Source organism: Cebus imitator, unplaced genomic scaffold, assembly GCF_001604975.1.
Source record: "Cebus imitator isolate Cc_AM_T3 unplaced genomic scaffold, Cebus_imitator-1.0 Scaffold134, whole genome shotgun sequence".
Taxonomy (NCBI): domain Eukaryota; kingdom Metazoa; phylum Chordata; class Mammalia; order Primates; family Cebidae; genus Cebus; species Cebus imitator.
Genome location: NW_016107449.1, coordinates 963,752 through 989,791, shown reverse-complemented (window position 1 = coordinate 989,791; position 26,040 = coordinate 963,752).

Genomic DNA, 26,040 nt, shown 5'->3' with positions numbered 1-26,040 from the left:
GGTGACGGTGTCAGTGGTGGGGATAATGATGGTGGTGGTGGTGATGGTGTCAGTGGTGGGATAATGATGGTGGTGGTGGTGACGGTGTCAGTGGTTGGGATAATGATGGTGATGGTGTCAGTGGTGGGGATAATAATGGTGATGGTAGTGGTGACAGTGTCAGTGGTGGAGATAATGATGGTGATGGTGGTGTGGTGGTGGTGATGGTGTCAATGGTCGAGATAATGATGGTGATGATGGTGATGATGGTGGTGACGGTGTCAGTGGTTGGGATAGTGATGATAGTGGTGGTGATGGTGTCGATGAGATAATGATGGTGATGACGGTGGTGATGGTGTCCGTGGTGGGGATAATGATGGTGATGGTGTCCGTGGTGGGGATAATGATGGTGGTGGTGGTGATGGGGTCGGTGGTGGGATAATGATGATGATGGTGGTGATAGTGTCAGTGGTGGAGATAATGATGGTTATGGTGGTGGTGATAACGATGGTGGTGGTGGTGATGGTGTCAGTGGTGGGATAATGATGGTTATGGTGGTGGTGACGGTGTCAGTGGTGGAGATAACGATGGTGGTGGTGGTGATGGTGTCAGTGGTGGGATAATGATGGTTATGGTGGTGGTGACGGTGTCAATGGTGGAGATAACGATGGTGGTGGTGGTGATGGTGTCAGTGGTGGGATAATGATGGTGATGGTGGTGGTGACAGTGTCAGTGGTGGGGATGATGATGGTGATGGTGGTGGTGACGGTGTCAATGGTGGAGATAACGATGGTGGTGGTGGTGATGGTGTCTGTGGAGGGGATAATGATGGTGGTGGTGGTGGTGATTGTGGTAATACCCCTGGTGATGGTTTCAGTGGTAGAGATGATGATAGTGGTGGTGGTGGTGATGGTGGTACTCCTAGTGATAGTGTCAGTGGTGGGGATGGTGTTGGTGATGATGGTAGTTGCCCTGGTGGTGGTGATTATGGCATTGGCTACAGCAGTGATGCTGATTGTGGTGGTGATTATGTTCTGGAGGTGATGGGGTAGTGAAGGTAGTGATGGTTGTGGTCGTGATGGTGGAGATAATGGTGATGGTGAGGGTAGTGGAATTGGTAATGGTGGATATGGCAGTGTCACAGAGGAAGAAGCCTCCTCCCTCCACATTATCCTTAAAAATGAAGTGGAAACTCACAAAGCTAAAGGGAATTGGCACAACGTTTAAAAGCAGCAGTGGCCTGAATCTGCAGGTTTTCTTGTTTCCAAAATCACATCGTATCTTCTATACATGTCTGCCTATTTATAAATCAGATTTGGAGTTCCTGTGAACTGTGTCCCAGAAACACATGGTGTTATGCTATGACAAAGCGTCACTCACCAGCAGAAGTTTGGGTTGGCTTTATGAGCAGGAAGTCCCAAGCCACCAAAAGTGATACATAGGGTGATGTAGCATTTTGCAATTGTAATGTGCCATTTAAATGCTAAATAGTAATAACTGATCTGGTCCCAAATGCTTCATTAACTCTCTCCACTGCCAAATCACCGGCTTTTCTATGTGTTTCTGCTAAAGGCAAATTTTTATTGTTTTAATGAGGATTTGCAAGCAGCTCTTTTCTCTCCACACTTGGGCCTTGGTGGAAATACACATATCATTCGCTTAGCAGCAGGGAAGTTTTGCTGTTTACACAAAAGGCTTGTAAAAATGTAGGGTTTGGGAAAGTCCCAGCACCTGGTACCTTCCTAACGCCTTGCCTAATTGAGCTGTGTAAGGAGGGTCAGGAGCAACCATACCTGTCACACACACCAAGCACTCTGGCTAAATGGAACTGCAATTAGTTTGTTTTTTTGTTTTTTGGAGACAGAGTCCGTTCTGTCTCCCAGGCTGGAGTTATAGTGACACAATCTCTGCTCACTGCAACTTCCGCCTCCTGGGCTCAAGCAATTCTCTTGCCTCAGCCTCCCGAGTAGCTGGGACTACAGGTGTGTGCCACTATGTCCATCTAATTTTTTTTTTATTTTAGGAGGGACGGGGTTTCACTGTGTTACCCAGGCTGGTCTCAAACTCCTGAGCTCAGGCAATCTGCCAAAGTGCTAGGATTACAGGTGTGAGCCACCCCACCTGGCCTGCAATTAGTTTTACTTTCACAGTTGCATAGATAACTGACTTCATTCTGTTTCTACTTGGAGAGGCTACCCCACAGATGGTCTATTCTGTTAAATGTGACTGATACTGCACAATGTCATTGGCATGGAAGGTTTCTAATCAGCAACACAGGGATGGACATGAAATACTATGTTGTGAAGTTCCTTCCCCTCTACACAGTAACAAATCATAAAGCAGCCGTGCAGATCTTTAAGTCATTCTGTGAAAGCAGTAGGAATGTTTAAGAAAGGAAGACGGGTGGGTGGGAGGCTGGGCGAGACATAGACTTTTAAAAATCTAGACTTATTCACAGCTTCGGAAGAAAAGGAAAAGTAATACAAGGAAGTTTGGTACTTCCGTTTGTCTGTATTTCTTTATCCATGCATTTGTATGAAAATAATTGCACTTGCAATACTGGTTCACAAAATCGTCACTGAATTTTTTTCTAGCTAATCCCTCAGAGCAAAACCATCTATTAAACATTAGAGACAAATTTGAACAAAATGCTACTTCTAAGGAATAATTCTGATTTCTCCCTGGATAGGTCCGTGTATAACTCTGTCATTTTTATAATGCGTAATTCCCCTGGAGCAGGCTGGACTTCTTCACAGAAGGCGTGTGCTGTGTGTGCTACGTGCAGGCGGAGCATGAAATTGCTCAGATCCCATTTCTGGTGGGGAAGATGGCTTCTCCGTGTGCTGGCTTATTCTGATGGGACACTCAGCATGCAAAAGCATCTGCTGTAGTTAGGGGACTGCGTTTTTCTATTTCACAGTGAGTAAGCAGGCCCAGCCTGCAGCGTTTTCTTCCGTCGGTGGGTAACAGAGGCTGCCTCCAGTGGGATTGGTCTGGTCCGTCTGATGTTTCTAAGACCCTGCCTCTGCTTCCTGAACATCTACTATGTTGTCACTCTGTGTTCTGGTCGTTCACAAAATGCCGTTCACTCACCCCAGTGGTACGCACTGAGGGCTCTGTTTTGTTTTAAAGACAATTTTATTCTCACTGTATACCTGCCAGAAAAAAAGAACACACGATTTTATCCACCATTCAGCCAAGAGCTGTAATCATAATTAGCCCAGTGTTATACAAGAGCTGAATGAGAGCAACCACCACTTCTCTCCAGAATGAAAGCACAGTGAGGGTCAGCACAGCGCAGTGCTTCCACACCGTGGAATAGGGTCCCGCCATCAGAAGGAATGACCTCAAGCACACTATGCCAAGTGGAAGAAAGCAGTCATGAGAGGTCACACAGTGTAGGATTCCAGTTATGTGAAACATCCAGAAGAGGGGAGTCCGTAGAGACAGAAGGTAGATCAGTGGTTGCCAGGAGCTGGGGAAAGGAACTGCATCATGGGCATGGGGTGACAGGAATGTTCTGGAATCAAATAGTGAGGAGGGTTGTACAACTTTGTGAATATACTGTATCTCACTCAATTTTACACCTTTAAATTTGGATGGATTTCATGGTATGTGAATAGTATTTCAGTAAAGCAATTATTTTAAAAAATGAATGAAATCACTAATTAAAGTTAAAGAAAGCAACAGAGTTGGGATCTACCTGCGCCCTAGCCTTTCAGCTGTGAGCACCCACATGCGGCTCCGCAGCCTGAGCTGCTTTTCCAGTTTTCCTGCAGAGACCTGGGGTGTTCTGCTGCATGAGGACTGTAAGGCTTGGTGTCAGAAACTCCCGGGCTCCACTTCCACCTGTTTCTCTTCATGTCTTTTCTATTTGCATTTACATCAACCACTATTAGAATTCAGGACCTTGTGGGTCCAAAAGACACCACCAGGATGCATCCTGGAAGCTGCTGGGGCAGTCATTTTCTTGGGAAGGGGCTGGTGGGCCTGAGTCTTCCTTCTCCTGGGCCTCAGAAGCCAGGAAAGCTAACTGCTCCCCAGCACGTGGGAGAGAATCCGCCTTTCAGGGGCATGCCTACATTACCCCACCTTCTGAGACTGCTCTGGAGGACCAGAACGCCAGTGAGCGCTGAGGAGTTATTCTCCGGAGAACTGAGGACACCGAGACATGGTCTCCCTGCCATCAGGCAGCTTATACATTTGCAGAGAGAATTAACTGTCCTGGCCCGTGTCTAATTTTTGTTGTAAGACGTTGTTTGTCCACGTAGGCACGTTACCTTCCTCCTTGCAAGCTGGGAGGCCTTCCAGTTCTTTCTGGTGATTTCTGCTTGGATCTGTGAAGGCAAATATTTACCCCCTTCTCCAGTTCTGACCACAGAAACAAATTGTAGTCATCTAGTAATACTTACAGAGGTGTGAGTTCACAGACATACAGGTTGGCTTGCTTAGCTTTCTTGTCCATGCAGAAGTTGTGATAACACCTCTCAGGCTTGGTGGACAGTAGTCTGATGCCTTGGGTTTGTTGCCCAAGAAACAAACCTAGAGATGAGAATTTGGGAGGGGGAACCCCAGGAAACATCAGTCGAGAACCAAGGAGGGAAGGCAGTAGCAGATGCTGTATTATACAGCAAGTTGATCTCTGGGGAAAGAGGGGGAACATGAAACACCAGCCCCTGGGCTGTCCCACCCAAGGACAAAGGTGCTGGATGCTAATCCATCAGAGTCTCCCTGTCCCTGGCTGAGGCTGCACCAGGTGGCATAATCCCTTTGCCCTGGCCTGTATGTGAGCCATGATGGCACTGTCAGTCCCTGGGCTGATGGGAGCCAGGGCATGGGGAGGGGCACCCATGGGTTCAGCCCATGCTAGTCTGTTTTGCATGGCTGTAAGGGAATACCTGAGCCTGGTGATTTCTTTTTAAAAGAAGTTTGTTTGGGCTTGTGGTTCTGCAGGCTGCACGGGCTCAGCAGTAGCATCGCCTCAGCTCTGGTGAGGCCTCAGGAGGTTTGTACTGGAGGCGGAAGGTGAAAAGGAGCAGGCACATCACACGACAAAGGAGGAGCAAGAGAAAGAGGAGGGCCCCCCCACCCCCGCTCTTTTCAACCAGCAGCTGTTACAGGAGCTCATGACCCTGGGGAGGGCACCCATCTCCAGCACTAGGGATCACATTTCAACCTGAGATTTGGAGCCAACAAACATCCAAACCGAATCAGCCCCCTGGTGGATGCGACTTTATCACCATCCCTTTCCCTAATCCCAGGGCCTAAGCCAGAAGCAGGCACGCTCCCTCCTCACAGGGTCCTTCCCTCCCCCCCCCCCCCCCCCCCTCCCCGCACCCCCGCCGCCACACCTGCAGATCCCTCCCGGACTCCTGAGGTTTGTCAGGACAAGCCCCGGGGCTCTGGGACCTCCCCCGGCGGAACGCTGCCCCTCAGTGTGGCCCTGGCCAACTCCGCACGCTGTTCAGGCGGGTCTCCTCAGGTGACTGTGCCCTGTGTTTGTTCCCTCAAGGCAGCTTTGTCCCGTCCACTTGTCACACTTTGGTCTCGTTCAAAAGACTGTCTTTCTCCCATGCCCCAGCCACACCCCCACCCTCAGCACACTGCTTGCACAGGTAGGTACCCACTAAGCACCTGTCAGGTGGATGCATAGAAGTACCTGCCTCATGCTCGTGGTATGATAGGGGCTGGACTCGGACCGGCTTCCTTTCTTCCCTGGGTTTCAGGGAGAGAATTCTGTTTTGAAACTTTTATTGGTGACATTGCATTAGGACTTGAGGCCACCTATGCTCTGAAGAGCTGGCTTTTCCCCAGATGGAGTATTTTGTCACCATTCCCAGGATGGTTTTTGGTTGCATTGAGAGATGATTATCACTTGGTGTGGGGGGTGGTATTTGCTGGTTCAGGTTTAGGATGCTTGCAACATGCAGAGCTATAAGAAAGCAGTGACTCTTTAGATGTTATAATCTTGGTTTCAGTAGGCCATTACCTTGAGTTAAGACAGGGATGAGATGGGAACCATTGCCAGTTATGAAGCAGGACTGTGGTCATTTGCTGAAGTTTTCTGCTGGCTTGTGTGCAGACACCTCCTCGTGAGAGCAGAATGGTAGCGCTTCATGTCAAAGGGAAGTTGTGGGAAATTGCTTGACGAAAATCCAAACCTCATCGCTAAATATACAGCAATGCGCTTTCCTCCTAAGTGATACTGAATTTCTGGCTGGAATAGATCCTTCGTAAATGGAAGGTTTATTTATAAATCAAGAAAAGCTACTAGGGTTCAATAACTTAGTCCAAGATAGATGGGCTTTTAAATTGCACCTCTCTGTAGGTGTCAACCTTAATCATAAACAGAGAGAAGCTCTCTGAAAGGAAACATGTTTATCTGGGCATAAAGTTTTGCAATGGAAACACACACGCTGTAGTAAACTGTGGGCATATTAAGGGAGGTAAAGGAAGATGGAGGTGTTTCATGAAAAAAAACAAGATGAAGATTACACAATTGTTATGAAATAATGATCCTGGGCTCCAAAGATCAATAACAAGGGTGACATCACTCTAAGGCTGGGCGGGCAGCTGCTGGGCAGACGTGCTTGCAGAAGTGTTTTTTGTGTAAAACATGGTGGGTTTTGCAGGCTTTTTTTTTGTTATCAGGCATACAAGCATGAGGACCCTCTCTTCTTGGCCTCCCTGGCTCTATTTGTCAGGGTTTTCTTAACGTCACCGATTCCATTTTGATTCTGACAACTTTCACTGGGGTACTAATTTAAACAAGTAATTTTTCTTCATTGATGGAGAGTTAAGTTCTGTTTTCATCAGTGAAGTTCCTGACACACATGTTTTAGGATCCATTGGTGGCTGGTATTGGCAACACATCACGTAGCCATTCATCAAGTGTCAGTAGAACACATGAATTGTACAGGATGTGTCATCAGAGCTGCAAGGATGGTTGAGCTCATGACTGTGATGGGACAGCCTGCAGTGCACATGGCTGTGATGAGAGCCTGCAGTGCACCCTCGATGCCTTGTCCCCAGCAGAACCAGAGGGTTGTGGTCATGCTCTCATCCAGGCCTGAGCTGGGCAGCCTGGGAGCCCAGATGACGAACTCTGCTCCAAACAGAGGTGATGTCTGAGGGGGGGCGGTGGGAGAAAAAAGAAGAGGCGATGTCTGAGTGTGGCCACAAGTGAAATTAGTAGGCAGAGGCCAATTCAGAATGGACATTTGTCTACAGAGGCAGGGAGAAGTTGGACATCCTGAGCCCTGCTGCGTTCCTCAAACACTCTCCAAGCAAGAAAGGCCCCACTGAATGCATCAGTGCCACCCCACTCCAGAGACACAGTGCAAGGCCCTAAGAAGTACCGTCTGTCTGGCCAGGAGCTCTCCCTGGGCACTTTGGAGATAGCCTTAGGCCCCTAGCCTCCTCCATGTTAGGAACCGGTATGCCCTTCCTAAATGTCCTCCAGGCTACACCTGCTTACTCAGGTGCGCCCAGCTGAGCGCAGTCTTCTGCACACACAGCCTGGAGGAGCAGCCGCACCTTCATTCAGCACTCTTGCTGCCAGCATGGTCTCGGGCCCCCCATGTCCCGCAGGAAGGACTCTGGTCTGTGCTGCTGAATGTGGAATCCTTCAGCTGCAGGATGAGGCTGCACATTTTGCCTTTGCATAACTCATTTTTCAAATAAAATACACAAAGCAGGGAGCCATCACTGGGGCTCTCTTGGGACACGCACCCAAAGTTTCCTGCAGGGCATCACACCCTTCTTACTGCCCAAAAGCCTGTTGAGCAGTAGAGGTCCACAGCGTTTGTCAGTGGTCCCCATCACCCGTGTTTATTGTGCTTCTCCTTGTACCCATTCCTCACGCTGTTCGCAGATCCATCTGCCTGAGCTGCCTCTGTGATGACCACGTCCCACTGGAGCCTTTCTTCCACGTGTCCATTTCTTACTCCAAGCCTCTAAATGAGACCCACCCCTCCTAACATTATCTCCAGGGCCTGCGCCTCTGCTTCCCAAACACGACCTATGCTGTTCCCTCTGCCTGGAACGTCTCCCCTGCACTGCTTTACCTGTTGATTTCTTCAAACTTCTCTATTACAGAAAATTTCAAACACACATGAAAGGAGAGAGGATTGATAGTATAATGGATCACATGCACCCATCAACCAACTGTAGTGGTCGGCCCATAGCCAGTGTTGTTTTCTTGGTACGGTGTACACATGCACACCTCCTGTGGTGATCAGAGATGGTTAGAGATGACCCCAGGGAATGGCTGTCGGATAGGGCTGCAGGTGGCAGTGCTGGTGGATTCATCAGGGATCCCTGCTGTCCCGCAGCCCATGAGACAGAGAGGTCACTGGCAAGGTGAGAGAGGGATGCCTGATCCTAGAGCCACATGAGGCTGCACATGTACTTGACGGGGGACACTTTGGGAGTTGTTTCTAATGTCACCTGTGGTTCCTTGACATCCTAGCATGTGAAGAAGGAGGAGGAAATCCAGATGAGAATTCCAGCTGAGATCATCAGTGGTCAGCCCACAGCCAGTCTTGTTTTCTTGGTATGATGTGCACTCCTCCTTCCTATACAATAATTTTTAAACAACTCCCAGACAATGTATCTTTTATTTCAAATGTAAACACTTTAGCATGAATCTCCACATAGATAGCTCTTCTTTTTATGTTTTATTTTAGTTTAGTTTAATTGAGTTTTTGTTTTTTTGTTATGTTAGCATAAAATTTACCATCTTAACAATTTTGAAGCGTAACAGTTTGGTGGAATCAAGTACACTCACAGTGTGTAACCATCACCACCATCCATATCCCTTTCATTCTATGCCCATTGAATAATAACTCCTCACACCACTTCCATCTCCTGGAAACCATTCTCTGGATGACTTTTGAGTACTTTTGATGACTCTGAGTACCTCATATCAACGGAATTCTATTTTTAATTATTTGAGGAGCTGCTTTACTGTTTTCCAAAGCGACTGCACCATTTTTCTTTCCCACCACCAGTGCATAAGGATTCCAGTTATTCCACATCCTCACCAACACTTGCTCTTTTCTTTGTTTTTTTTTTAAGAGTAGCCATCCCTGTGAATATGAGGTCATATCTCACATGCAGTTTCGATTTCCCAATTATTAGTGAAGTTGAACATCTTTTCACAGACTTATTCGCCATCTGTATATCTTCTTTGAAGAAAAGTGTATTCAAGTCCTTTGCCTATTTTTGAATCCGATTATTTTTTGTGTTGAGTTTTAGCCATTCTCTATATATCCTGGGTATTAATTCCTTATCAATACATGATTTGCAAATGTTTTCTCCCATTCTGTGGCTTACTTTCTTACTGTGTCGATATTGTCTACTGATGCACAAAATTTTTTAATTGTTATGGAGTCTACCTTGTTTTTTTCTTTTGTTGCCTGTGCCTTTGGTGTCACATCCAAGAAATCGTTGACAAGTCCAATGTCATGAAGATTTTGCCCTGTTTTCTTCTAAGAGTTTCATGGTTTTAGATTTGACATTTAGGTGATTGATTTATTTGGGGTTGATTTTTGAATATGGTGTTAAGTAAGGGTTCAACTTCATTTTTTTGCATGTGGATATCAAAATTTTTAGCAGCATTTGTTGAAAAAAAAAAGTCCTTTCCCTATTGAATGGTTGGCACCCTTGTCAAAAATCATTTGATCACATACGAACGGTTTATTTCTGGGCTCTCTATTTTATTCACTTGGTCTATATATGTGTATTTCTGCCATATGACACTGTTTTCGATTCTTGTACCATTGTAGTAAGTTTTAAAATCAGGAAGTGTGAGTACTCCTACTTTGTTCTGTTTTTAAGTCCAGCCTGAGCCCCTTGCGATTCCACATGAACGTTAGAATAATTTTTTTGTTTCTGCAGAAAACATCATTGGGATTTTCCTGCTGATCGCACCGAATCTATAGATAACTTCGGGTAGCACTGACATCCTGACAATATTAAGGTTCCCAATGCATGAATATGGAACGTCTTCCCATTTATTCGTGTCTTCTTTAATTTCTTTCAGCAATGTTTATTATTTTTTTTTCTTGAGATGGAGTCTTGCTCTATCACATAGGCTGGAATACAGTGGCACAATCTCAGCTCACTACAACCTCTGCCTCTCATGTTCAAGAAATTCTCCTGCCTCAGCCTCATGAGTAGCTGGGATTGCAGGTGCTCACCACCATGCCCAAATAATTTTTGTATTTTTAGTAGAGTCAAGGCTTCACCATGTTGGCCAGGCTGGATTTGAACTCCTGAGCTGAAGTGGTCCACCCATTTCAGCCTCCCAAAGTGCTGGGATTACAGACGTGAGCAACCATACCCAGCCTCAGCAACATTTTGATGACTTCATTGTACAAGTCTTTCACCTCCTTGGTTAAATTAATTCTGAAATATTGTGCCCTTTTATGCTACTGTAAATGAATTTTTTAAAATTTCTTTTCAGATTCTTCATTGTTAGTAAACAGAAATGGAGCTGGATTTTGTGTATTAAGCGTGCATCCTGCTACCTTGCTAACTTCATTTATTAGTTCTGTCAGATTTTTTTGTGGAATCTGTAGGGTTTTCTATTTATGAGATCATACTTCTTCCTTTCCAATTAGGTGCCTTTTATTTCTTTTTCTTGCCTAATTTCTCTGGCTACAACTTTTGTTTAGTACAGTGTTCAACAAAAGTGGAAAAAGTGGGCATCTTTGCCTTCTTCTTGATCTTATGGGTGCTTTCAGGTTTTCACCATTGAGCATGATGTTCACTGCGGATTTTTCAAATACAGCTTTTATTTTGTTGAGGTAATTTCCTTCTATTCCTGGTTGGTTTCATGTTTTTATCATGAAAGGGAAAAGCATCAATGCTTTTTCAGAAATGCTTATTAGAAGAACATTAAATGCTTTTTCTATGTCAGTTGAGATAATCTTGTATTTTTTATCTTTCATTCTGTTAATGTGGTATATTAGAATCATCGATTTTCGTAATTTTAACCCTCCTTGCATTCCAGAAATAAATCCCACTTGTTCGTGGTGTATGATTTCTTTAATAGGCCGCTGGATTCAGTTTTGTAGAATTTTGTTGAGGAGTTTTACCTCAGTGTTCACAGGGATATGGGTCTGTACGGCTTCTCTGGTGGCCTGTCTGGCTTTGGCATCAGGGTAATGCTGACCTCATGGAACGACTTAGGAAATGTTCACTCCGCCAGTTTTTTGGAAAAGTTTGAGAAGGACTGGTATTAGTTCTTTAAGTGTTTGCTAGGATTCATCTCTGAAGCCGTCTTGTGGAAAATCTCTATCTAATGCCATAAAACCCCGTGACTGCTGGGCTTGGAGGTGAAAAAAATCATATCTGCAAGGGACCCGAAAGCTTTTCTTGCTCAACCACCCCATCTTTTATAAGCCACTTGCCCCCAATCAGATATTTAGTAGCAAAACTGGGGCTGAATCCCTGGCCTCCTTCTGACTCTTAGTACAGTGTTCTTTATACCCTGACAGTCTCCAAGTAAAAAAAAAAAAAAAAGTTTATGTAGAATATAAAATTTTTATAGAAGATGTTGTATACCTACTTTCTTTGTGACTTTTATTTTTCCTTCACAACCCCTCAATTTTCCCATTCACCTGATATTCACCCCAACTCATGGTTAAGTGTGCATGTTAATAACTCCCCAAGAGAGTTCTTACAATAGTGATGCAGAAAGAGACTAAGGACTAGGGACTCAAATGCAGGGCCACAGAGTCCCCTCTTCATCCTGTCTCCCCGCCCCAGCTGCCTTCCTTGATAGAGAAGCAGGTGTAGCATGATTGGCCAGTGATGCATTTAAGGCAGCTTCCTCTGACAGGCCTAAAATCAGACTCTAAGCCTTAGAGATGCACGGGGAGCTCAGTGGTTGATGCAGCCCAGAAAGAGTTTGGTCAAGAGAAGGGAGTGTCGTACACATAGCAGAGACTGCTTGTGCAGAAATAAAGGGTCAGGCAGGAGGCTTTCATCTCTGTAGCTACTGGTTCTGAATGTCATCGACTGAGAAAACTTTATTTAAAAATCCCACAAAAGTTATAAAGAGAATTGGAAGAACAGCAGCACTGTTCTGGGACAAGACTCCAGAATGCATTGGTGCAGGGCTGGGGGGCAACTAGACGGCAGCCTCATCAGAGCCATTCTCTCTCCTTTCATCAGTTTCATCTCTGAGTAGATGAAACAGGCCCAGAAAAAGGCTCTGAGCAGGTAGGAGTGGGTACCAGCAAACCTGGAAGGAAATGAGCTAAAGGGAATATGAAGCAAAGGCAATGTCTATGACAAACCAGCCTGTGTGGAAAGAGATATCAAAGGATGTGGCAATGACAGAAATAAAATTCCACGAATGTTGATCCCTTTTGTTCATACATAGTCATAATTTATGATACTCAAAGTTGAAAAAATTCAATAAGAAAAAAAAGTTGTTTTTTAAAAAAATTAATTGATCTAATTTGAGTACATTTTAAAAGTTAGTAAATAATCGGTTGTAAAATCAAGCCAAGTTGTTCAGCAGGCCAGAAGTTGCAGGATACTCTGTAGTCCAGCACCTCCCCAGCTTTAATGTGCAGATTCCTCAGCCGGGACCCTGTTCAAATGCAGATTCTGATTTAGTAAGTGCAGGTGGTACTCAAGATTCTGCATTTCCAACAAGCTCCCAGCTGGTGCTGATGCTGCTGGTTCTCAGCAAACCCTGAGTGGCAAACTACAGAGAGCACCCTAAGAGACCACGCTGTGCCTGTCTCAAGATGCCTCAGCCGCGGATTTGTGTTTGGGACTTGACACCTCAAGATCATCACTAAGTAGGGATTACTGCGATCACATAATTTCCTGCTTAAATGAATAGCCGTGTACCTGGGAAGAGCTAATCCTCATTACAGATTTGCAGTTCTGTTTTCCTGTGGACTCATCGGATGCTAATGTGATTGGGTTTACCCGTGGGTTTCAGGACGTCTGCTAGCAATTGGAGGTCTCTAGGCTGCAAGCGAGCCAATTCCTGCAGTCTCCTTCATTTGGAAGCAGAGACTTTATAGAGATTGAGGTAATCAATTTCTGCTTACTCTGGCTGGCTGCCCTGACAGAGCCTTTTTAACATTCATGGAATAGGTAGGACTGAATATTATCTAACCCTCACAGTTACTGTATGTGTTGGTTGACTGGTACCGTCTGAAATAATATGAGTCTGGGTGATTCTCTTGTCTCATCTCTGTTCCTCCTCCTCCAGGAGAAATGGGTTCCCTGAGGAAAGTGTGACCTACGTGCCCAGCCCGCCAGCCTGACGCCCATCCGGGGAGGGAGGACCATGGATGGCATCATTGAACAGAAGAGCATGCTGGTGCACAGTAAAATCAGTGATGCTGGCAAGAGGAATGGCTTGATTAACACCAGAAACTTGATGGCGGAGAGCAGAGATGGTCTGGTGTCTGTTTACCCTGCGCCCCAGTACCAGAGCCACCGGGTGGGGGCCAGCACAGTGCCAGCCAGCCTGGACGTCAGCAAGAGTGAGCCAGTGCAGCAGCTGCTGGACCCCAACACCCTGCAGCAGTCGGTGGAGTCCCGCTACCGGCCCAATATCATCCTCTACTCGGAGGGCGTGCTGCGCTCCTGGGGGGATGGCGTGGCCACCGACTGCTGTGAGACCACCTTCATCGAGGACCGCTCACCCACCAAAGACAGCCTGGAGTACCCCGACGGGAAGTTCATCGACCTCTCAGCTGACGACATCAAAATCCACACCCTGTCCTACGATGTGGAGGAGGAGGAGGAGTTCCAGGAGCTGGAGGTAAGAGGATGTGTTTGTCAGAGGCCCTCTAGGAATGGGCCGTGGGGATCTTGAGGTGGGCAGGAGACAATAACGCCAAAGTTAGGGAATGAAACTAGGGTGCAAAAATGCAGAGACCAAAGGCGGTCTTGGTGCCCTTCACTCGTGAACGCTTGTGGAAGATAGAAGGAGACGAAAGACTAACAGAAAGCCAGGGGCACTGCGGCAGTGATTCTGGTCGGAGATGACCACAGGGAATGGCTATCGGATGGGGCTGCAGATGGCAGTGCTGGTGGGTTCGTCGGGGTTCCCTGCTGTCCCACAGCCCATGGGACAGAGAGGTCATTGGCAAGATGAGAGAGGGACGCCTGATCCTAGAGCCACACGAGGCTGGAAATGTACTTGACGGGGGACGCTTTGGGAGGTGTTTCGCTGTCACCTGTGGTTCCGTGACTTCGCATTCCACAGTTACTACTGAGAGGTTGTTGGTAGAACTAAACTGCGCTGGAAGAACATATAGGAGCTGATAGCCGAAAGGGAAGATAAGCTGACTTCTTAGATGACTCACTTCTTTAGTGGACTGGAAGGCAGGTGACGACATTTGAATTACATGCACAGAGATGCACACGTTGCACGTTGGAAATAGCATGGTAGGCACAGTAGCCGCTGGGCGTGTGGCACAGTGGCCCCCCAGGGCAGCACCAGGTGAGACGGGAAGAGCAGCTGCTACAGGGCATGGACTAGCAGGTTTGCTGCCCACAGCCTCCGGGACATCCCACTGCAATGAGGCCAGAAGTGTTCTCCCAGGACGCGACAGCAGGGAGACATGGGCCAGGTTTCCATCAGTTTGGTGGGGAAGGAAGCCACCGAGCAGGTCCGACCTTCAGAGGCCATGTGTGACCAAAGCGGGAAGGGATGTTTGTTTTTGACTAAGGTAGGCAGAACATTCTTGTAGGTGGAGCGGAAATGTTCAGAATGGAAAATTCAGGATCATGGCCAGCGGCTGGGGAGGGGTCTTGGGGAGGCAGGAGCCATGCTCCAAGCATGTGCCTGTGAGAGCTGGCCTCTCAGAAGCCCGTATGCTGCAGACCTGGGAGAGAAGACGGATGGGGTAAGGGAGACTTCGAAGCACTCTGGGTTGAAGAGGAAGGAAAGGAAGGGTTCATGAGCATCGGACAGCCAGGGAAGCTCCTGGGCCGTGAGGAGATTGTCCAGAGCAACGAATTGGGAGAAGTGCCCCTTCAGGAAAAGACTCCTGGAGAAGCTGCCCGGCTGCAGTGTGAGTTTGCGTGAAGATCTGGTCTGACCCAGGGCTCCATGACTTTCTCCAGCCATGTGGGGCCGTCTTCAGCAGGCGAGGCTCTCTTGGCAAGGTGTACTCTGCCTGGAAGGTGGAGGAGACAGGAGAAAGCACGAAGGAGGAAGTCTGGAGCAGAATCAGACCCACACCCATGGGTCCCCACACTTGATAGAAAGGCCGGAGAAATCACAAGTGAGTAACAGGCCCAGGATTCCAGAGAATCAGGACTGGAGACCCCAGTGAGAACCGGAGCCTAGAGATCTGGCACTCTTCAGGAGGGAGGATCAGAAACGGAGAGGGAAATTTGGATATTGGCGCAGTCCCAGCCAAGGGAGCCCGGGAAGCCCACTGGCAGGGAGTGGAGAGTCACGGCACAAAGAGGACCAAGACATGATGCCCGGGTGTCTGCAGAGGCCCGAATGCCCTCTGGTGACACCTGCGAAGGGAGGGCACTCACTGCGGCTGTGGAAAGTTGGGAGCGTGCTTGGTTTCCATTCAGAAGCCTCTGCTTGTGACTAGTGTTTTCCAAGATCTGAGGGCTTTGCTGACAGCAAAGTATAAATGCTGCGTGACCCACATGGAGTGGAATTCGGGAAGCAGATGCACGAAAACGCAGCCTCAGCCCAACCCAGGAGTTATGGTGACAGAACACCCTGTCAACTCTGAAAGCATCCAGAAGAGGAGCTGGGGCCCTGAGATTCAGAAGTCATCGCACAGGCAGGGGCCCTCCCTGCACTGCATCCGGAGGATGAGTAAGAGGAGGCCTGAGGGGAGCTGGCAGAGGAGTTCCAGTCCAAGGAGACCCAGTGTGCACAGAGGCAGCAGCTCCGGAGTCTGTAGGGAAGAGGAACGGGGCAGAAATGCGGAGGCCTACGGGGAGGGTAGGCAAGGCAGGCTGGAAGGGGAGGAGGGTCCCATTAGCAAGGACCTTATCAGCCACCTAAGGAGACTGGATTTATGCAGGATCACAAACTCCTGTGAGACAGAAGGGACCCACCAAAGAGTCAAGAAGGAGCCCTGGGAGGGGTGGGCCGGAGCGTGAGGAGCCAGGTCCCACAGAGCGTCTGTCCCGTCTGCGCCAGGGTCGCAGGCCGTGCTGCTGGAGAGCCTGAATGGATTGGTCAGGGTCACCAAGAGCCAGAACTCTCCAACATTTAATCCCCAAACAACAGGAGCAAGTGAGCAGGATGTCATGTGGAGGACGTGGGAGTCGCAGGAGGGGGCCTTGGCGCGGGCACTTGACCACGAAGGTCCACGGGAGGGTTTCAGGCAGAAGGGCTGTGGTCAGATCTTGACCAGTGTTTTCAGGAGCTGCTCTGCCCAAGAGTGGGACAAGGATATAGGGGAGATGGAGGCGAGAGGGGAGGTGGCCTGGCGCTAGGACCAAACCAGATGTGCCCCCTGCCTCTTTCAGGGGCTTGTCGTGGGGGAAGGTGAGAGAGAATAAGGGCAGCATTAGAAGTGGTGAGGAAGTATCTAAAAGGAGAAATTTGTCATTAATGGAGATGAGATGGTGGAAAGGAAGGGATCAGGGATGTTCCCAAGCCCCCAGGGGGCCAAATGGCTGACAGGATTTTCAGCTTTCTTAGGAGTTTTTTGGAAAATCCCCTCCAAGATACAACATGCCTCAGCCATAGAAGGCTTGGGATGGTAACTAGATTGAAAAGGACATTCTGAATGTCTGCATCATTCTTTTCTCTCACTCCCGTGGATCTTTTCCTCCCCTCCCTCTCATTGCCTCCATGCACTTATAACTACACTCTGCCAATGTCAGTGGGACAGGAGCAGGTGGGTGTGAGAAGGTGGGAGGTGAGCAGGTGAGCAGCAAATCTTCTTAGTCCGCAGTTAACCTTCCTCCTGCTGCTTCTCAGTGGACTACATTCAAAAGAATTGTTAATCCTTCTTGAAGACTCATGTGGGCTTCCGATGGAGTCTGCATGTAAATACAACCAATATTTAAATGCAATTTTTTTAAAAAAAATTTATAGTATGTCTGAATCCACATTTTTGTCAAACACTTACTGAATCCATTTTATTGCAATGATTTTTCATGCGGTGGCCTCAGCAGGTAATAGATGTGGTTTTGAAACCCTACAAGGGTCTGAAATCTACTGAGACAATGTCTTAAATAAAAGCTAGGAAGTGGGTGGAGGCAGACACAGACTTGTCTGTCTTAGTAGGTCCAAGGCTCTGACAAGTAGTATAGACTGCTGGGGAAGTAAGCTTTCCCACCCAGTCCTGCTCCTCTGATCTAGCAGCAGAAATGGAAGCCCACCGGAAACAATTCTTTTAACAATACACAATTCTTTTAACAATACCAAAGAATATTTAGTCATAAGAATGGTGCCTACTCTATTAATATTTCTGGTGCCTACTCTGTATTAATATTTCTAGTGCCTTTTGATTATAACGTAAGATGGAGCATGTTGACATTTATACTTTGGCCACAAAAGGCACTTGCCAGTAACATCGAGCTGCTTCTTAGGTGCTTTAGTGAGACTTTCTGGTTGAGAACCACGGAGCTCACCTGGACCAAGAAATGGCCCCTCCCACAGGCTCTGAGCAAAAGGAATGGAGACACATTGTGGCGGCTGCTGCTTCTACATGTGGTTCAGGATGCCATGGAGGATTTCAGAGCCTCACCACAGTGGTTACCTTGATCCTTTGAGAATTCTGTGAAAACAGATATTTTCTTAGAAATGTCCTTAAAGTATAGCTATGGCCTTTTTATTCCATTCTTCTGTAAATACCAAAATACTAAGACTGATTGGAATGTCATTGTACATGCAGTAGCTGTTCTTTGGTTTACTCTTTATTCCATTAAATAATAAAGGGTCATGTATCAGTTAGCATTTGCTGCATAACAAAATCACCCCAAAACACAGTGCCTTAAACAGCTTTTTCTTTAGCTTCTCAGCGTCGACAACTGAGCTGAGCTCAGCCGGGCGACTGTTCTGCTGGTCTCACTTGAGCTCCGTCACTTGTCCATAGCTGGCTGTGATGGGCTGGGCAGCCAGCCATGTTGAGAGCTCTGGCAGGCTTTTGGCTGCAGTGACAGAGGCGACTGCCTCACCCAGCAGTCACCCATCCTGCTTCATTGTGAGGCAGTCAGCGAGGTGGGGACCACTGTGCAAGGACTTGTCAACTCTTTGCTTGTGTGCTGCATGTTACTGTCTCATTGACCAGAGCAAAGCACCCAGCCAAGCTCAGTCAGTGTGGGAAGGACTGCTTAGGATCACAATATAGGGAAGTGATAACAGATTAGGTGTCAGTACTGCAACCACAGAGCCAAAAACCATAGAATTTTGGCATCATTTTTCTCAGATCATCTAATTGAACGGAGTGACAACTACTGAAACAAAAGAACAGTGAATATTCATCTGAGCTCTTTCCAGAAAGCAATCTACCCAGAAAAAAAGAAAAAAAATGTGATTTTTAACTTAATTGAGCATTGCATAGCTTCGCTTGGTTTACAGCAAGTGACCACTGTTTCCCAAAGAGTGCTATTTTCAGAAAGCCATTGCCTTTGTTCAGAATAGGGCCCCCTCATTGCCCTGGTTCAGAGTGGAGCCTCATTGTCCTGGATCAGAGCCGGGCCCCCTCATTGCCCTGGTTCAGAGTGGGGTCCCTTCGTTGCCCTGGTTCTGAGCAGGACCCCCTTGCTGGAGCTCCTGGGCACTGGGCAGCTGGCTGTGTCCTCCCCAATCACTTTCCCAGAACAGGTGCATCCCTGGCATTTATGAAGGAGCCTCTCCAGGTCCGAAGAGTTCGGCCTGTCTGACACGTGTTTGCAAGGGCATGTGGAGCGCTGTTTGACTTCAAGGTTGTGGTGTAACAGGAACAGGTTCTATGGCTAACTTTGAGAATATTTATGGGAGCTTCTCAACTATTCAGCAAGTGTTCATAATCTCTCCTTCTCCACCTTACGTCGCCAAGTAAAGCACTGCTTGACATTAGACAGGGAGATGTAGGGGGACCTCTGGAGCTTTGTGGGAGTGCAGAGGTGCCACTCATTTAGTGCCACAGTGCTCTGGGGGATGAGACAGGCAACCTGTGGGGGTGCCCTCGGGACACCCTGAGTGGTGATCATTGGGCCTGATGTCCCACAGCCCAGGCCTCTTCCCAGGTGTGTGACCACTGCCTCATCCACTTCTCAGCCAGTGGCTAAAAACTGCTGTCTCGGGGAGCATGAGCAGTGGGAAACCACTTCCCCTTTCACACAAATAAACTCTGAGAGATTCCGGGACAAGTAATGAAGCAGGAATACAAAACACACAATTTGAGTTTACAGCCATGAAATGAAGTGGCTGGAGTCTGGATGAGGAGGCCCGACAGCCCTCCTGCCCTTAGAGATGGTGACCAGGTGTTGAAAGGCACTTATCTGTGGCAATGCAAAATCTTTTAGGCCTAGCGTACATGATGGTCACCCCTTAGAAGCAGTGCCCACGGGGGCTGAGCCTTTTCTTCACTGAAGGAAGAAGGGGGAAGGGAACATGCATTGGTGGGGCATCTTTTCTGCCAGTCTCTCTGAGTGCACTCAGCCACTGAATCTTCAAAGCACTGGGGACGGGTCACGGTGCTATCCTCATCCTATACGTGAGGAGACAGAAACTTGGGGTGTTTCCAAGATCACACACGTGGCTCTGCTGACCACCCTTGGATCTGAGACAGACCTGCTGACTCTGTCTCCTCATGATGACACTGTTCTTTCTACGTTAGAGGGACAAATGTGTATTCCAGTAAACTTCTGTTTCAGCATTACACCAGAATCCATGGACAAAGCGGGAAGAGACGGAGAGACGGTACCAGGACCTCACTTCCGTGAACGCTCTGCCGGGCTTTCCAAGGCCTTCCAGTCTGCCTTCCCGTTGAAAAACTTGAAGACTGCTGGAGGACACAGAATTCTGTAACTGCAATAGAGCGCTTACATACACCTCCTTCCTAAGTGTGGGAAGAGGGGCGAGGACTCAACAGCCATGTGAAGGAAACCAAAAGGATGCAGAACAACAACAAACAGAGCAACTGAGCCAGACGAAACAAACAATTCAGAAAATAATAGACAACATTTTGAAAATTATTTTTAGTATCTCCAGAGAGATGTGAGGTGCTGCTTTGGGTGGAGGGAAATTTGGGGGTTTTGCTTTGCCCTTGTGTTTGTTTACCTGACAGCACTGTCCAGAACCTCACATACATTGTTGAGTGGAAGTGAAGGAACATCCTTGTCTTGCTCCTGATCTTAGGGGGAAGCTTTCACCTTTCATGATGAAAGATGATGTTTGCTGTAGTTCTTTGCAGACACTTTTAATCAGGTAGGGGAAGTTCCTTTTGTCACTATTTTGTTGAAGAGGTTTTTATTTTCTTTTTCATTTATTTTTTAATGGACAAATAATAAATGGGATATTCATACTCATGGTGCATATAGTGAGGTTTTGATACATATAACTTATGGTGATCAGATCGGGGTGATTAGCATATTGGTTAACTCAGACATTGATCATTGCTTTGTGTTGGGAACATTCAATATCCTCCTTTTAGCTATTTGAAACTGTGTAATATGTTATTTTTAACGGTTGTCATGCTACAGTGCTGTGGAACACTGGAACTTATTCATATCAGGCTGTAATTTTGTATCTTTTAATACATCTCTTCTCAGCCCTCCTTCCTCCTACTCCTCCTAGCTTCTACTGTTCTTTCTTCTACTTTTACTTCTATGAAATCAGTTCCTTTTAGCTTCCGCATGAGTGGAACATGCAGTGCTTAACTTTCCCTCCTGATTTATTTCATTTAACATAAAGTCCTCCAGTTTCATCCATGTTTGCTGCAAATGACATAGTTTCACTATTTTTTTATGGCTGAATAGTATCCTGTGGTGTTGAAATGGGAGAGTTCCCTGATTCCCCTTGCAGGATGCGTAACGGGTGTGGCTCCCCTGTCCTGTTGCTGCTCAGACCCCTTGTGGGAGTGGAGCACGCAGAGAGGCTGGTGCAGAGGCTAGGGCAAGTTCTCTGGGCTCTGAGCCCTCAGTAGTGTTTAGGAGTGGACGCCTGAACCCCAGTGTTACAAAACTCTGTCGGCTTTGCTGTCCACAGACGGCTTGAATGCTAACCAGCTCAACAGGCCCTCTGTTTTTTCTCAAGGACAGAGGGCTATCTAGTGTGACAGATTTCTGTATCTGGAGCTGTTGCCCAGAATCCCGGAAAAATCAGGTTACACACGGGCTTGAAGGATGAGCGTGAGGTTTTATTGAGTGGTGGAGGTGGCTTTCAGTGGGATGGATGTGGAGCCAGGAGGGGGAATGGAGTGGGAATGTGTTCCTCCCTTGGACTTGGGCCACTCAACAGCCAGACTCCTCTCAGACCACCCCCAGCCAAACTCTTCTCTGTGTTCAGATGTTCCTTGTCTTCTCCCTTTCTCTGTCTTGTTCTGCCATCCATCTGTTTGCTGGTCTGCTGGCTTGCTGGTCTGCTTCTGGGTCCTGGGGTTCTGCATTTATATGGGTGCAGGATAGGGGGTATGGGGGCCAAAAGACAACTCTTTGGTTGTGCCCCAAGAGGAAGGCCTTTTCTCACTTAGGGCCACAGGTATCCAGGCTTGAGGGTAGGGCCTTTGCCAGGTACTGCCCTCTTCTACCCAGTATTTCCCTGTCCCCTGTCCTATTGGTGTACGGGTACCCCATTTTCTTTATCCATTTGTTGTTGGACACCCAGGTTAATTCCATATCTTGGATATTGTGAAGAGCACTGCAACAAACGTGGTGTAGATGTCTCTCTAACATACTGATTTCCTTTCCTTTGGATAAATGCCAAGTAGTGGGGTTGCTGGGTCGTATGGTAGTTCTATGTGTAGTTTTTTAAGGGACCTGCATATGGGTGTTCAATTTGTCAGGTACTACCTAGGTAATTGTGTGTGGTGTTTCTTTATTGTCCTTTATTTTTCCATCCTTTAATGAGGTGGTGTATTACATTAACGGCTTTGCAGATAATAGACCATCCTTGCATTTGGGGGTAAATCTCACTTTGTTGTAGTTTATAATCCTCCCTAAATGTCACTGGATCTTATCTTTCTAATCCTTGGATAAGGATTTCTTTGCCTATGTTCATGAGAGATATTGATCTGCAGTTTTCTCTTCTTGTGGCATCTTTTCCAGGCTCTGGCCTCAGGGTGATACTGGCTGCATAGAATAAGTTGGGAGTTATTCCTCTCCTTATTTTCTGAAAGATTCTGTTTATATCGATATGATTCCTTTTAGTGTTTACTGGAAGTCATCAGTGAAGCCATTTGGGCCTGGGCTGTTCTTTGTAGGAAGATTTTCAATTACTAAACTGATTCTATTACCTTACTGGTTTAAGTCTCTTGTTTTAAAGAAAATCAGAAGATTGTCCTTTATTCTTGTCTCAGTTTTAGTAATTTGTGACCATCTTACCTAAAATATCTAATTTGTTGGCATGAAGTTGTTCATCATATTCCATTTAAATCATTTTATTTTCTGTATGGTTGGTAATATGTACGTTTCCGTGCCTCATTTTAGTAATTTAAGTCTTTCTCTTTCTTGGTCAGTCTAGATAAAAACTGATCATTTTTTGGATCTTTCCAAATCACTGACTTCTGGTTCCATTGATTTTTCTCTGTTTTTATTTAGTTTTCCAGTTCGTTAATTTTTTCTTATATATTTATGACATCCTGCCCTCTGTTTCCTTTGGCTTAAATTTACTATTTTTTACCTATTTTTTTTGGTGTGAGCTGGGGTTACTTGACATTTGTTTCTTCATATATGTGTTCAAGGCTATATGTTACTTTCTTTCAAACACTGTTTTTTTGTGTTTTGGGTTTTTTTGAGACGTAGTCTCGCACTGTTGCCCAGGCTGTAGTGCAGTGGCGCGATCTCGGCTCACTGCAATCTCCACCTCCCAGGTTCAAGCAATTCTCCTGCCTCAGCTTCCCGAGTAGCTGGGACTACAGGCGTGCACCACCACGCCCAGCTAATTTTTTGTATTTTTAGTAGAGACAGGGTTTCACCATGTTGGCTAGGATGGTCTCGATCTCCTAGCCTGTGATCCACCCTCCTTGGCCTCCCAAAGTGCTGGGATTGCAGGTGTGAGCCACTGCGCCCAGCCTCAAACACTGTTTTGACTGCTTCCTACATTTTTGATATATTATGTTTTAATTTTTATTTAGTTGAAAATACTGTTGATAGCCATTATGATTTTTTTCTGAGTTATTTATTAATGTATTGTTTAATTTCCAAATATTCAGGGATTTTCTTTCCTATTATTTATTCCTAATTAAATCTCATTATGGTTGAAAAACATGGTTTGCATAATTTCTCTTTTAAATTGATCGAGACTTGATAAATGGCTTAGTGAACTTAATATATGCCATGTGAACAAGGAAAGAATGAGTGTTCTTCTGTTGTGCAAAGCGTTTTATACAGGTTTGCAGGTCAGGCGGGTTAATTGTGCTGTTTGTGTCTCCTGTTCTTGCTGTTTGCCTGCTTTTCATAATCAGGAGTGAGTAGCAGAAATATTTAGTTTTAGGAAATTGTCTATTTCTTTTTTTTTTTTTTTTTATTTTGTCACTGTTTACCTCATGCGTTTTGGGGCTTTAGGTGTGTGTACATTTATAATTGTTATATCTTGCTGAGTTGTTTGCCATTTTATTACAAAGCTGCTGTCACTGAAACAGCAGGGGTTTCATCTAGAACCTAATGCTCCCCACACACTGAAAGCCAATCACCAAAACAACGATTATTACTAAGGAAGAAGGCTTTCATCGGGTTCTGCATCGGAGGAGACAGGAGCTCAGTCTCAAATCCCTCTCTCTGAGGGCTAAAGTTAGGGGTTTATATAGCAGGGTAGAAGTGTAACAATTTGTAATAAAACAGGAACTCTAGAGGGACAAGGAAGCAGTCATGATGAATGAGGGGCCTAGTGTCTCATTGTCTGGATGCAGTGATCTGGTGAGTTTCAGTTCTTTGATACTTTTTGAGAGGCCTGGGGGTACTTTTCTGAGGAAGGAACTCAGATGAAACAATTTTAAGTTTCGATCTTTCAGACCAGATGTATAAGTTTCTATGTTTATCCAAAAAAAATAACCAGTCGGTTTCGTTGTGTCTAATAATATTCCTTGTCTTAAAGTCTATCTTGTCTGATATTAATAGAGCCATTCTATCTATCATAATTATTATTTATGTGATACATCCCTTCCTATCCTTTTGCTTACAATGGATTTTTGTTTCTGAATTTAAAGTTTGTCTCACTTAGAAGGGACATACATGAATCACGTTTTTGAAGTTAAGCCTTACAATCTCTGTCTGTTGATTGCAGTATCGAGTCCATTGGCATTAACCATAATTTTAATATGATTGGAATAATGCCTGCCATTTTTATTTTTGTTTTCCACATGTATCATGGTTTAGTAGATGTTGTTGTTTCTCTATTTCTTCTTCTGTTTTTGTATGTTAAGTAAATATGTTTAGAGTACCATTTTAATTTCCCTGTTGGTACTTTAACTGTATTGTTATTTTCTTAGTAGTGTCTCTGCAAATTACAATAAGCATCTTAATTTGTCCAAGTTACTTCAAGTTAGTGCTAACTTCATTCCAGTAAAATATAGAAACCGCACTCCAGCATAGACTGATTATCCCCATCTTTTGCTCATATTGTCATGTATACACTTCATAGGTATGTTATAAATCCAACAGTACTGTTACAAGTGTTGATTTATACAATTATGTCTTTTAAAAATTACAACAGAGAAGAACAGTTTGGAGATTTCTCAAAGAACTAAAAATAGAACTACCTTTGATCCAGCAATGTCGGAAATCAATATATCAAAAAGATACCTGCACACATATGATTATTGCAGCACTATTCACAATAGCAAAGATATGGAATCAATCTAAGTGTCTATTAATGGATAACTGGATTTTTTTGAATTCATAAAACTGCACATGTATCCCATAAATGTGTACAAATAAAAAGGAAAAAAGAGCTATAATCCTTAAACAAACAGTAAACTACACAGGATCACAGGAGAATAAAGATGCATTTGTACAGTATTACATAGTTACCCTCACTCATATTTACTATTGCCAGGGCTCTCCATCTCTTCCTGTGAATTCAAATTCTCATCTGTGTCATTTACTTCCAGCCTGAAGAATTCCTTTACTATTTCTTGTAAGACAGGTTTGCTAGGAACAAATTCGTTCAGCCTTTATTTGCCTGGGAATGTCTTTCTTTTGCTCTTATTTGGGGAGAGGTAGTTTTGCTGGATATTGAATTCTTGTTTGGAAGTTCTTTTTTTTTTTTTTGCTTGTAACATGTCAATCTGTTGCCTTCCAGCCTCCATTGTTTCATGTAAGTCAGACGTCAGTTGTCCTGATATATTTCCCTGTTCAGGATGAGTCTTCTGTGGTTTTTTTCTCGTTTCAGTATTTTCTCTGTTTTTCAATAACGTAATTGTTATGTCTTGGTGTTGGTCTTTTGGTATTTTTCCTATTTGAAGTTCACTAAGTTCCTTGAATCTAACTTTTTTCTTCATTTTTGTGAAGAAGCTTTTGGCCCTTATTTCTTCAACATTTTTTTTTTAACATTTCTCTCTCTCCTTCTCAAACTCCCATTGCAAATACAATGTTATGCTCAATATTGTTTGAGGTTCTGTTTGTTCTCCTTTAACATTTTTCTTTCTGTCCTTCAGCTTGGATATTTGATCTTTCAAATGTGTAGTTCCCTCTGTCATAATAAATCTGCTATTGAGCCCCTCTTGTAAATTTTCACTTCATATTATATGTTCATTGCCATCCAGTTACTTCTTATGGGTTCTATGTCTTTCCTTACATTGAGTCATTGCTGTCATGTTTTCCTTTTATTATTAAATATGGCTTTCTTTATGAACATATTTGTCACTGTTGCATTAAAGTCTTTTTCTACTAAATCCAACAACTGTGCCCTATTGACTGCTTTTTTTTTTTTTTTTTTTTTTT